The following is a 9973-nucleotide window of genomic DNA, read 5'->3' on the forward strand; positions in this document are numbered from 1 at the left end:
TCTTGTTGGTTCAGTCCGAGTGAGCCCCTGTGAGTCCAGGTTAGTTGATTCTGTAGTTTTTCTTGTAGTGTTCTTGACCTCTCTGGCTCCCTCAATCTTTTCCCCTTCCCTTTCTCAGGATTCCCAGAGTTCCACTTAAGGTTTGGCTGTGAGTCTCTCCATCTGTTTCCATCAGTTGGTGAACAGAGCCTTTCTGATGATTTATTTACTTATTTACTGGTTTATTTATTTACTTAAGTCAGAGTTACCCTCTGTACCCCAAGCTGGCCTGGAATTTGTGATGCTTCTGCCTCAGCCTCCTGAGTGCTGGTGTGAGAAACCTGCATCCCTGCGCCTGGCTCTAGGTTACATTTTAATACATCAATTACATGCACTCCTCTTTATTTAGCATGCTGCATAGCTGGGTCCCACTAAATCAAGTGTCCCTCTTTCCTCAAACACGTCCTTATTGAGTCCTACGGGCACAGAATTATGTTAATAAATTTAATCAACAAAGCTCTCAGCATTCAGCACTTGATCTTATGCTGCTAGCTGCACATGAGGGATCCTTCACTTCACTTGGAAAGTGGCTGCTTCCTCAATCTATGTGTTTTACTTAGAGTGAATGAAGAAACAGGAACCTCCTTTGGGTATGGTGGCTCACTTTTGTTGTCCCATCATTCTGGAGGCAGAGGCAGGAAGATTACGACAAGTTAGAGGTCCACATAAGGAGTTTCAAGCTATTCTGGTCTACATACTAAGGGCTTGTCTCAAAAACAAAATAAAACAAAACAAAAACCCAACAACAACCAACAATCAGTGGATCATCATATAAATGAACAAAGGAGGGTTGCTCTAGTTTCTCATCATATCACAATAACTTATTTTTTTTAACCTAAGGCCATTTTTAGTGGCATTCCCTTATCCCTTCCCTGACAATTCTCCAAGTAAAGCTAAGTAAATACAGAAGTTTAAAAATTTATTGCATTCTCTACTGGTGGTTCATGGTCCAAAATGCATCTTTAAGCTATCTGTGGAACTTAAGTATATACATGCCTGAGATGTACTCCAGGAGCCTCTAGGGCAGTGGTTCTCAACCTTGTAATGCTATGACCCTTTAATACAGTTCCGCATGTTGTGGTGACCCCTTACCTTAAAATTATTTTGTTGATATTCCATAACTCTAATTTTGCTACTGTTATGAATTGTAATGTTCATATCTGATATGCAGGATATCTTTCATGCAACCCCCAAAGGTCATGACTCACAGGTTGAGGACCCACTGGTCTAGATCAAAATATCTGGGTATTCAATATATTGACATGTTTTTCTGAAGACTATTGTTAGAGCCACCTGCACTTTCATTCTGGGGTTAGGCTTTGTTGTAGGCATTTGACTTAAAGTCTAAGTTATTTGTTTCCATGGCTATGTAATCATATTTTTATTTTTATACATTAGCTCTTTTTTCCCCTTCCTTCCTTCCTTCCTTCCTTCCTTCCTTCCTTCCTTCCTTCCTTCCTTCTTTCTTTCTTTTTTTCTTTCTCCCTTTCCTTTCTTTCTTTCTTCCTTTTTCTCTTTTCTCTATATTTTCTAATACATTGATTTTGATTAGTTTTTCTTTGGCCAATATGTTTCAGCTTCTCTTTGAAACCAGAGCTGTAGGTTTTCTAGTGGGAGTTCTATGACCCTGCAAACAGTGGGATGCTTGAATGTAGGCACAAAGGTACTAGGAGAAGGTGGGCCTCCCAATCGGAGGAAGACTGTGGAAAAGACCCTTTCCTGGAGCATACTGCTCTTCACTCAACATCCACCCTCTACTTTCTGTGCCCTCTTTTGCATGGCTCAGGAGGTACTAATGTCTCCTGAGTGTAGAATTGAGAGCATTTATTGCCAAGGATGTTATCAGTGACTGTAGCTACTATAATTCACCTTTCCATACCTGATGATCTTGCTGTATGCAGTAGAAAGCACACGGAGACCCTGTGCCCAGAACTTCTCCTTTCCTTGTAGGAGGCTGGACAACTTTGTTTTATGGTAGTCTCTTTCCAAGTTCCCAAGTAGAAGAGAGGAAGTCAGTTGTCCATGGTGGTGAGATTTGGAAGAGCATTCCTATTCCTGCCTCAATCTCAGTCTCCAACCCCAACTCGGCTTCCTACAAACATTGTCTCCACTTAGGCTTCTCAAGAAACATCCCAAGACACTGGACATTTCCCTTATATGATGATTGCATTGATAACTCGAGTATCTGTAGTTTCCCATATCTGGCTTTCCCTATCAGATTATAATGATTTTGGAGATGCTGAGATTTTTGATGTTTTAACATCAACCTACTGAGCAGAGTCTACATGCCAATGTAGAGAATGGGCATATGTACAGAAAATTCCATTAATTCTCTGAGGATTGTATCAAAAGTGGATTAAAGACCTTGAAAAAGGAGTACTTTGGTGTGTATATTTTTATCTTATAATTTTGTTCTGTAGGTATGGGTGTTGAGGAGGCAGAGCCATCAGGAAGGAAGGAAACTTTTATCATGTATTCCAAGGAAGTTGTAAGAAATATCACACTAGAAAAAACATGTTGATATTTCTGCACTAAGAAACTTCTGAATACTTTTATGGTTTGAAGATGAGAGTCTCCCGTGCAATCATGTCCTTGTACATTGGGCTCACAGTTATGAGAGTTGTTTCGGAAGGTTGTGGAAACTTAAGGATGTGAAGCTTGCCTGAAGAAAATTGGTCATTGGGAGCTGAGCTTGGGGCTTTATAGTTCGGGGCTCCGTCCTGTTGTTTCTACATTTCCTGACTGTAGACATAATAAGGTCAGCCACTTCATGCTTCTGGCACCATGTTGTCTCAGCCACAATGGACTGTATCACCTTATATGTAAGCCAAAATAAGCCCTTTCTCCCTTAAGTATCTTCCAGTCAGACAGTTGGTCACAGCAAAAGGAAAAGTAATTAGTGTATATTTTAAGACTCAGGGTAGGCATCATTACTATATAGGAAATAGAGTAACTTTTAACAAACTAGTATACAATACCCATTAAGGAGATGACAATCAACATGACATTTTCAGTGTTCACAATAATCCCTTCTTACCCGAATAATCACTGACATTTGTGGTTGGCTTACTTTCTTGGTGATAGCCATTAACTGTTGAAAGGTGGAGTCTCAGTGTAGTTTTAATATTTATTTTCCCTGTGAGTAAAAAGGTGGAGCATTGTGTGTGTGTGTCTGTGTGTGTATGTGTATCTGTGTGTTTCTGAGCATCTGTATATATGTGTATGGTCCTTTGTATTTTTTATTTGAAAGATGTCTGTTCACTTCATTTACCTGTCTGTTGACTAGATGATTTCATTTTAACATTTAAGTTTTTGAGTTCTTTATATATTGTGGCTCTTAGTCCTTTGTCAAATAAGTAGCTGTGCCTTTATTATTTCTTTTGTTGTACACAAGCCTTTTAATTTCATGAGATTCAATTTTGAATTCTTGCTATAATTTCTGGAGCTATTTTAGCTATGATTCTCATGGAAACGGAGTGTCTACAGGTTTGTTTCCCAAAGCAGTAAGCTTTGTTTCAACCTTCTCAGGGTGAGTCCCCATTACAACAACATGCATTTATGTAAAACATAAGTCCCAGCATGCTGTGCAAACACCAGATCAGCTAGGTCAGGCTGCCTTTCTGTTGTCTTTTGACTTTGCCAGTTTTGTCTGCTCTGTCTCTTCATCTTTCTCTGCTGCCCTCCTGCCATGTCACTGGGCTGCCCTGGTTTCAGCACTAATTGCCCTCTCTTCTAGTAGCTCATCTCTCTGGGCCTCCCTAAGTTGTGTGTGTCAAATACAGAGCTTCAGACAGTCCTCCCAGTCTCCCACTGGCTGAGAAGTTATTCTCTGGCTGTTTTCCAACTTGGAAGTAAAAACTGTTTGCTTCTAGTCTGCAATCTTTGAGACTTTTAAACTATTTTTAAATGTTTCCTTGACTTTTGGATAATTTGGGAGTCACTTTGTTTAATTTCTAAACATTAGATTTTCCCAAATTTGTTTCTGTTGTGGATCTGAAAGAACACACCACCTGATTACAGCCCTGTTAAATCTATTGAGACTTGCTTCACAGCATGGCACACACCCCTTTCTGAAACATATCCTGTTGTTTGCCGGTTCTACTGGTGATTTTTTTTTTTTTGGTAGTCACTGAGAGCCAGTTGAGGTCTTGGAGGAAAAGTGTATTTCAGAAATATGACAACTTAATAGTTAGAAGGAATACTTACAGAGATCTGGACAAAGTAAAGAGAAATCTATGAACATGGCATAGTGTCCCTAACCATTATTGGTTGCAAGCAGTCATTAAAATGCCAGGCATCTTACGCTGAACAGGTAGGGAGTAGAGGCAAGTGCTTTGCCTAGAATGAGAACTATAATTTAGGAGACCACTCCTGGTGTTGATAGAGAAATGTAAGCAAACGGTAGCCACCTAGCAGGAATTGCTCATTTGCCAATGCCTATTGGTCAAGATTAGTGGAAAATCAGAAGCCAAAGGACCCCTGATGCCACCGTGACAGAAGCCAAGTATTTGAACTTTATAGCCAACCCTCTTCCTAAAACCAAAGCAGTCTTTGTTTTCAACACAAGGTTCCCATGAGACACAAGTTGTTATACTTTCATTCAGCTGCATTTCTACTGAAAACCTAAACCGTCAGCCATCACTAGTAATTCATGAAAATGTTTAGCATAAACATAGTGTGTGTACCTCCCAGGTCTGGTCCTGAGGTCAGCTGTTATAACTTACTTTTATTTTCTATGGCCCAGTCCTTGTTCTCCTAATTTTTCCAGTAGCCTGGCTTAGAACTGACTGGCCACTCAAATTTCAGCCTTGGGGACTGAAAGCCTTGGTGGTTTTGTTTGGAATTGGATGCTTCAGTTGAGAAGCAGCATCGATCACTGGAATGCTGGCTGAAATGCACCCTGGGCATCTCTCCAGCTCCAAACATTCTATTTTATTTTGAGTAACGACATCCAGCTTTACTTCGCAATTTGGATAAACCTCTTTAGCTGGGACAGTGATCTCTCCTGCCTGTTATTTCAGGGCATATAGCTTCTTAGTCCTGGATCTTATAAAATTACCTCTCAAAACACAGACAGATGTGGGAAGGTATCACTGTTATGCAGCTTCCCAGATAGTTTCTACTACTAAAAGTCTTCAGGCGGGGAGAGAGGAAGACCTTATAGGATGGGTGGGAAGCTTCTTCTGGGACTTCCAAAGTGACATATGCCATAGCCTGATGTAATGAGACAGAGAGAGAGAGAGAGAGAGAGAGAGAGAGAGAGAGAGAGAGAGAGAGTCAATGAAATTCATTTGACTAGTTTTGCTATTACACATTGAATGGCGAGATAAAATTTAGTATACAAGAAACAATTCTCTCATCTTCTAGTTTATACTTTAAGGGAAAATTATGTAGTTATGACAGTAAGTTTACAAATAATTATCACAAGGAAATCAATTATGGTGTGAGTGTTGTACAAAGCTAGGCATTTATTTTAGAGTTCATTACTAGCTGGTGACCTGGAAGAGCTACTTAGGATTGAATTCTTTGCCCTTAGACTTGATTTTCCTAACTCCACTCCTGCTATGCATCTGTAGGTGTGAAGTCACGGCACACCATCACAGTGACATTTAGACTATGGCTTTTTAAAAAGCACTACCTCTGCCACTGCTGGAGAGGCTTGGTGAGCTAGCCTAAGGCATCATGGCTCTTGCCACTTCAGTTCAATTGGAGTCATGGTGGCTGCATATCAGAGAGTGCCCATGTGTATTAAAGAAGTTAAGGTTTATTTTTTTTAAAGAATGTGTTCAATTAAAATAGAATTAAATCTCTTTCTCTCTTCCAGTTCCTTCTATGTCCTCTCACTCAAACTGAAAGCCTCTTTATCTTAGATTATTATTGTTACATAACACACACATGTATGTATGTATGTATGTATGTATGTATGTATGTATTTATGTATGCATGCACAAATATATAAATATCTTGTGTTGAGTCTGGCTTTTTTGTTGTTGTTTGTGTATGTGTGGTTTCAGGGCTGCCTACTTTGCCCTGAGAGACACTAACTGTTTTTTTCAGCAGTCAGCTATAGCCTGTGGGTCTTGCTTAGGGGAGAGGCCCCTTAAAAATGTCCCCCTTCCATGTTAATATGTCCATTGATATTAGTATTTTTCTAGTCTTGTTTAGGCAGCCATTTATGGGAGAGTGTTTCACCACAGACCTCACAAGACCTTATCTTTCTACCCTTTCTTCCTCAATGTTCTCTGACCCATAGATACAGGAGTTGAGATGTAGATGTGTCCACTGGGGCTGGGTTCCCCAGGATCTATTAAGCTCTGTGTTGTGTCCAGTTGTGATTTTCTGTGATGACCTCCATTTGCTTCGAAGAAAGGCTTCTTTAATAAGAGGCGGTAGATGCACTTCTATGGGCATAAGGACAATGTTAAGAATGCAGTAAAGAACCATTGTAGTCTAGCAGCCCACACTTGGGACATAAAATGTGAGTGACTGGAGCTGAATCTGACCTGAATGTCTCTTTTCTGCAGTCTAGCCTCCATGATACCAGAAAATGCTATGCAATCTGTCAATACCTGCCAACCATGATAATGACCAGCAGGGCTAGATGTCTGTAAAGATGGAAGAGTGGCACTCATGTGTTGATGGTAACCAACAGCTCTATAGTTAAACATACGGCCCACTCAACAGGAGGCAATCATGCCTGTTACTGGTCCTGGCCAGCTATGGGGCTAGTGAGGTCATGGATATTGGAAAATAATCTTTCTTCTTCTTCTTCTTCTTCTTCTTCTTTTTCTTCTTCTTCTTCTTCTTCTTCTTCTTCTTCTTCTTCTTCTTCTTCTTCTTCTTCTTCTTCTTCTTCTTCTTCTCAAGGAAAACTTTAAAGAAAAAGTCTTATTGTTGCATATGATGACACACCATCTTACCTATGCTGACATAGCATCTTGACTACTAGTCCTCCACATTTAGCAAGCATGGATATTAAGCATCCAAAATCTTTTTTTTCTCTGCCTTTGATTTTCATGTGACACTTGGAGTTTTCTGCCTGAATACTCCCGTCTGCTACTCCTAGGTGTGTTGAATGATGATTCCAGCAGTCCCCATCCATGTAGACAAATGTAGGGGGAAAACATTTTGAATAATTTGAACAAATGCCCTCTCCCTTTCTAAAATACTTGTTTTATAGAACGAACCTCAGATTCCTGACTCTGTCCTTGCTCTTAGCATTACTCGTCAGGATGCCTTTGCCACAGCATGATGCTGTGCTCATGCTCAGTTTCAGCCCTGCGATAAACTTGAACATAATTGTAGGTAATGTTTGTGAAGTAATGTGTCACTTTGGTTTCATAAATTATTCATGTCACTGCGTATTCCTGCAGAACTTGTGTTGTGTAAAATATTATGAGTATCTAAATGTCTTTATCATGTTTTATTTCTATGAACTATTTGGCAAAAACATCGTAGTCTAAAAGAGACAAAACCTCTTTATTAATTCTCACATTAAAAAATTTCTACTGTCAAAAATATCTAAGCAGCAGCATATTTTTGTTTCTTCATAATTTCATCACTTTGATATGTTACTATTAGAAGCAGTTTTAAAACCAGATTTATTTTCTTTTCACCTAGTTTTTCCTCAATGAATTATTGAAAGATTTGCTGTTTCCAACAGAGATTACATCTGGTATTAAATTATTTTCTAGGATTTACATTTTCAAGGTAAATGTCTCTGGAACTAACTTCATCTAGTTTTGAGAAGGCCACAGGGTTTTATGTTGTTGTCTCTTTACTTATTTTCTTATTTAGTATTTTGCTGAGTATAATAAATGTTTTCACCTCTTTTTTTTTATTGGCATATATTCATCTGACACAGTGTTGGGTTCATAAAGACACTTCCTTTCAAATACTGAAACATATTGAAACACATGGAAACATACTGAAACACTTTCAGACATCTTTCCATCCTGTTCACGCACCTCCTTCTATGTCTTTGGTACTTACTGTTGGAGGGTTGCAGAATCCATAAGACTTGAATTAGTAAGTCTTGGTGTCACACCAATGCCACTTTTTACTGCCTCTTTAGGACCTGAAACCACAATGACTTAGAAAACAATAATTAAGGGGTTTCTTTTTTTTTTTTTTACTTTATTAAAATACTGAGTTTATTTCACATGTATATTTGTCTCCCTACCATTTCCACATCTGACCACCACTATTACTATGTTCTATCATAACATTCCATACATACTTAAAACCAAGTAAAGGGTGGAGTTCCATCCTTGAAAACTAAACAGGCATTTTAGACAACACATTCTTGGCAATTGAACCTGGACAACATTTATCAAACACAGTAGGGAAAGTTCTCACTTTGCATTATAAAAAGGACAGCCAGATATCAACTATTACAGAAATGAAGTAAGACGGAATATTTCAAACTGTTTAAACCATTTTCTTAAAGAGACTTCCTCCACTGCCAGAGATCTTGAATAGCCTCCTGGTCAGTCATCCGGAAACAATTCTTCACATAATTAATGAACTTGGCTTCCACTTTGGGAAGAGAACCACCTTTTTCTATACTTGCTTGCATTTTTGCCTTAATGTCTTCTACAGAACTAGGTCCTTTTGGTGTTTTAGGAGTTTTTTCCTGTTTTTTGAAGGACTCTTGACCCTTTGATCTTGGTGTTGATGGTTTTAAGTCTTTTCCATTTTGGTTTGATTTTTGTGCATTTTTGGCAGGGGTATCTCGTACAGATTTCTTCACTGGAACCTTTTCCTCAGTTTCTTCTTCATCAAAATCATCATCATCATCATCTTCATCGTCCTCATCATCTTCATCATCGTCCTCCTCATCTTCATCAAGTTTTACTTTTTTCTGTGGAACCTTGTTACCACCTCCAGGAGCAGAGCGCTTTCCAGACATGCCCAAGAGTTTTACATCCTCCTCATCTTCATCTTCTGACTCTGCATCTTCCTCTACAGCTACTAGGTGCTGTCCACTAATGTGCACAGGCCCCAAACCACACTTCAACCTTAAGACCACAGGTGGCGTAATTTCGAAGCCCCCAAGCGAAACTGTTGGTTGTACAGACATTTTCAAAGTTGCCAGTGTTACTTTAATTGGACTGCCTTCATAGTTCATTGCTTCTGCCTCTACGATGTGTAATTCATCTTTTGCTCCTGCCCCTAGACTGACCGTTCTCAATGATAACTGGTGTTCATTTTCATCATTATCCACTTTAAAGTGATAGTCTTTGTCAGCCTTTAGTTCACAACCGAAAAGGTAGTTCTGAGGCCTGAGAGGGCTCATGTCCATGTCCATCGAGTCTTCCATGAGGTGGAGGCGCGCACTCCGGTGTGGGAGAAGCCGGACGGAAAAGAACTGCCTGCTGTTCCACAGAACAGACACGTAGGACGGAATCACGCCAAGGAAAGAATTAAGGGGTTTCTGACAGGAAAGAGTATATTTGCTTACAAACCTTCCTGCTGAATTTTGTAGGCTTCAGTCCCTATCGATCTTCATTCCTTATCTGGCACCACCTACTTAAGTGAATCCCTTATTTTCCAACTGCTTCAAATGACTGGGTGGATGCCTATAAAGAGGGAAGAAGAAGGAAGGTGATAAGGTAGGATCTGAGTCACTTAGAAAACAAATTTTAGCAGAGTCCTCTTTGCTGGGATGTTCTTTTAGTCTTTATTGGGACCTGTGAGATTGTGTGGTCTCAGTTAGGGTTTTAATGCCCATGAACAGACACCATGACCAAGAGAACTCTTATTAAGACAACATTTAATTGGGGCTGGCTTACAGGTTCAGAGGTTCAGCCCATTATTATCAAGGCAGGAACATGGCAACATCCAGGCAGGCATGGTGCAGGAGGAGCTGAGAGTTCTACATCTTCATCTGAAGGCTGCTAGCAGAAGACTGGCTCTCAGGCAGCTGAGATGA

At 39.7% G+C, this 9973-nt stretch overlaps 1 pseudogene across 1 annotated transcript; it reads right to left on the reverse strand.

Annotated features, from left to right (window-relative positions):
- Positions 1 to 8178: 8178 nt before the first annotated feature.
- Positions 8179 to 9458, reverse strand: LOC114615010 (annotated as a pseudogene). Its single transcript, XR_003710416.1, has one exon. The product of XR_003710416.1 is annotated as a nucleophosmin pseudogene (transcript).
- Between the last annotated feature and the right edge of the window lie 515 nt (positions 9459 to 9973).

This window comes from Grammomys surdaster, unplaced genomic scaffold (genome assembly GCF_004785775.1).
Source record: "Grammomys surdaster isolate TR1022 unplaced genomic scaffold, NIH_TR_1.0 126546, whole genome shotgun sequence".
NCBI lineage: Eukaryota > Metazoa > Chordata > Mammalia > Rodentia > Muridae > Grammomys > Grammomys surdaster.